This window comes from Orycteropus afer, unplaced genomic scaffold (genome assembly GCF_000298275.1).
Source record: "Orycteropus afer afer isolate SDZICR_OR568_19922 unplaced genomic scaffold, OryAfe1.0 scaffold00081, whole genome shotgun sequence".
Classification (NCBI taxonomy): domain Eukaryota; kingdom Metazoa; phylum Chordata; class Mammalia; order Tubulidentata; family Orycteropodidae; genus Orycteropus; species Orycteropus afer.
In genome coordinates, this window is record NW_006921668.1 from 9627584 (window position 1) to 9631648 (window position 4065).

The window sequence follows — 4065 nt, forward strand, 5'->3', positions numbered from 1 at the left end:
CACCAGCCACTCCTCGGAAGGAAGGTTGGGCAATCCTACTTCCGTAGTGATACTGCCTCGGAAACCCAAGGAGGGGTCACTATGAGTCGGGGCTGACTCGACGGCACATAACAACAACAATAAGTTAGAATCAACTCTAAGGCAATTTTTTTTTTTATTCAAAGGTCAACATATTATCATGCGTAACTCAGTCTCTCACTTACTCTGATGAATGTCTTAAGTATCTCCACAAAGATTCCAATATAAAGAATTCTGCCTTGAAAATGTTCTCCTCAAATTTGAGTAAAATAAAAATATATCTGGCATATCATAAGTTACATTAATTACATGGCCAATCTGCAATTTGTACACTCTTCACAATGAAAATCAAGCTATAGTAATTTGTTTTCATAAGCATAAAAATTATGCTGGAATAGAAAATACCAATGTTGCATTTATAATTTCAGCATGCACTTTAAAATAGTTCCAATGTATGACCAGACCATTATGTATAACTAGAAATATTCCTGAGAAATATTTTAAAGAGGGTAACACCTTTGCATGTTTTTTCCAAGCTGAAACTGGTAGTATGTCTATCAGTTAGTCACTCTGTGGAAAAAGAAAGTATGTCATTATCTAAGGTAACTTTAGGATGGAAAATTACGAAAACAGCAATGCTTTGTAGCTTTAAATTCCATTACCAAAATTAACATATTTCATCAATTATTTAAATCCAGGATTAATATATTTCTGAAAGGAGTTAAAAGAAAAATATTTCTGACAATAGATTGTCTACAACATATACCTAATTATGACTCAATTTCCACATGAAAAAAGTTTTGACAAATATATTTAAAATAAGAAAATATAATCAATAAACCAAAGAAAGGCAAATCTTTTATAAAACTGCAAAATACCATATAAAAAACAAGTATTAGAATATCCATAGTGTTATTATGAAAGAAAACCTTAAAGAGTATTTGGAAAAAAATGTGGACAGTGAGAAAATAAAACCTACATTTAAAAGAATGAAGGAGGAAGTTTAGACTCAGTCATGTCAAGAGCAATGTCTTTCTTAATCACTGAGAGAAAACATTTCCATTAGAAGGATCGATTTAAGTGGTTTAACATTGGAAGACCATAATCCTTTGAAAGATGGAAATCTATTAAAAGATTTGTGAGTAATAATGGTATAGAAAATAGAAAAGATGAAGGGAATAGGACAAGGAAGAAGAAAATCAGTTAAAAGATGCACCTTACCAATATGATTTTTAAAACTTAGAACATCTGCTTTTCATAAAAATCAGAGCGTATTAGCTCATAATGAAAGAACATATTGATTTGCATCTTCAATTGAAGAAAGAAAGGAGGACTACTAAAAAAAGAAGAAAAACACCACTTTGAGGACAATAAAGTTTGCTCTAATTGAAAAGAGGAGCTTCTTATAGATAGTGGCAATTCTATGTACATCTTTCTGAGAGGATTTAAATCAGACTTAACACACTTGTTTTTGGTAATGAAAAATTTTCTATATCTGAAAAAAAAATGTTTGTTCTATATTTGATCTTCTCCAAACCTACTATTTAAGAATTTTACTTGATGGAAAGAAAGATATCTGATGTGAAGAAATTTAATTTTTTACTTAAATTGACTCTCCAAATGAGTTGTTAGAAACACTTAATTCTTCTTAGACCAAAAAACAAAGGTATTTCTGTCAAGGTGAATCCAACTCACAATGATCCTAGTAAGACAGAATAGAACTGACCCACAGGGTTTCCAAGACTGTAAATCTTTCCAGAAGCAAAGTGTCACATTGTTCTCCCAAGCAAAGGCTGGTAGGTTTGAACCACTGACATTTTGGATAACAGCCAAGAGGTTAACCATTGAGCAACTAGGCTTTTTAATCTTTAGTCAGCTGGGGAAAAAAAAGAAAACAACAACTCTAAATTCTAAAGTTTCATGACCTTCTAGTTTTCTTTTTCATTGAATGAATTCTTCTTTTGGTAATAATTGGTAATAGAGTATTTCTTTTCTGTAAAGACAATTTTAAATTGTATTTTATGAGCAGGATATGATTTATTTTTATTTGTGGGAATAAGATATTACGATAAACTTCTTTAGGTTCTGGGAAAAAAATATCCAGCATAATGTTAACTTTCTGAGAATATGGTTTTTCCCTTCTGCATGTAGTACAATTTTCTTACCGTCAGGTTCTTATTGGTTTTCTACATCTGGTTGTATTTATCTTTGATTTTGCTTCTAGTAAAATTATTACTCTCTAACTTGATGTTACAAGTCATATATTTATAATGTCTGAGTCCCCTTCCATATCTCACCTGGTGAAGAAACACAATAAACTTTTCTAGAACTCACATCATTGTAACCACATTATGTCTCACACACATCAGGTCAGCACAAGCTGGAAAAAAGGATATGACTAGAAAGAGATTGCAGGTGAAAAGGGACAAGGTGGAGCAATCTAATCCATCAATTTCAGATGCATAAAGGTTTTACAGTTCTTCACTGGCATCATTCCAACCAGGCCTACAAATTTCCAGCCGTCTCAAGCACTCCTATGACTTGAATTATCTACCTTACTATACTGTCCAAATGACTGGATACTTGCCAAACCACAACTTTGCTTTAGAAAGGACTCCTTAAGTGAAGTAGAGAGTTAAGACAATTATTGAGATAATTCAGTGCAAAAGAAATGCACTGAGAAAAACCTGCCTTTTTTCTTTTTCTTTTTTTTTTCTTTTACTTTATCAAAGTTGGTATTATCTACCTGGCTACAACTCATGGACAATTATTGTATTTTGCCTTCACTAATACTTTCTTTGTGGAGAGTAGACCTAACTTCATCCTGCTATTGAGTACTGACCACTTCTGAGTTTAATCTTCTCCCACCAAAGTTTGTCAGATGTATATCTGTGTTAAGAAACAACGAAGATGGGTTTTCTGTTATCTACATAATTCATTGTTAAGGAGGTATTTGGCGGAATAGTTTTTTGAAAGCCAAAGGAGTTTTGTTGACCATCCTATAGACCAGTTATTTCATTTATATTGTATAAAGAACATCTATAGTCCTTTGCAAGAGTATTTAATATTCCATCTGAAAAATATTTGTTATTATTAAAATATTTTATTATCAAAATATTTTTGCTTGTTTTATTTTCAGAGTGGTAAAATTGATGTATCTCCTCCAAGCTCTGGTTTCATCAATGAAAGGACATCAATGATTTTTTTTAAAACATGAGAATGGACTGGAGACATCAATAATTTTTTAAACATGGAAATAGAATAGCATAAATATAGGAATTCCACACAAGTCTGTTAGAACACGATTTTGACATAGTTTTCCATATAAATTTTTAATTCTCTAAAAATATTTATTAGACAAATGAATTATTTTTAAATTTTTAATTCATATGAAAAAGCTACGCTATGAATGTTCTAAGTTGATACAGGTCTTCACAATCTGTGAGGTAAAAATTATTATTATTATTCCAATCTTTCACCAAGCATTAGTGGTAGTCATTAGGGATGTCCACAAATATTCCTCTGCTCTGCATTCTAGACCCATAGTAAGTTGGGCACAGACAAGTGATTTGTTTGGCCAAAGAAATATATGCAGAGATAGTGTCTGCATTTCCACGTAAAAGGTTTTAGCGCCAGTGTGTGATTTTCTGTGACCCCTCCCAACAGCCTTAATGATCATAAAAGGTCTTATCGAGTGTTTTCTTTAGTCTGAGTTCTAGAACGAATATGATCAGTACAGACCCCCTGCAGAACAACGTGAATATGAAAAGTAAATGAAAAAAAAAAATTTCTAAATCACTGAGATTTTGGCCTTCTTTGTTGCTGCACCACAACATTCTCCTGATTTATACACCAGCTATTTCTTACAGCTGGAAGCTCTAGTAGCATAGTGGCTAAGGCATTTGACTGCTAACCAGAAAAGACTGCTAACCAGAAATGACTGCTAAACCAGCCACTCCTCAGAAGGAAGATGGGGCAATCTACTTCCGTAGTGATACTGCCTCAGAAACCCAAGGAGGGGTCGCTATGAGTCAGGTCCGACTCGAT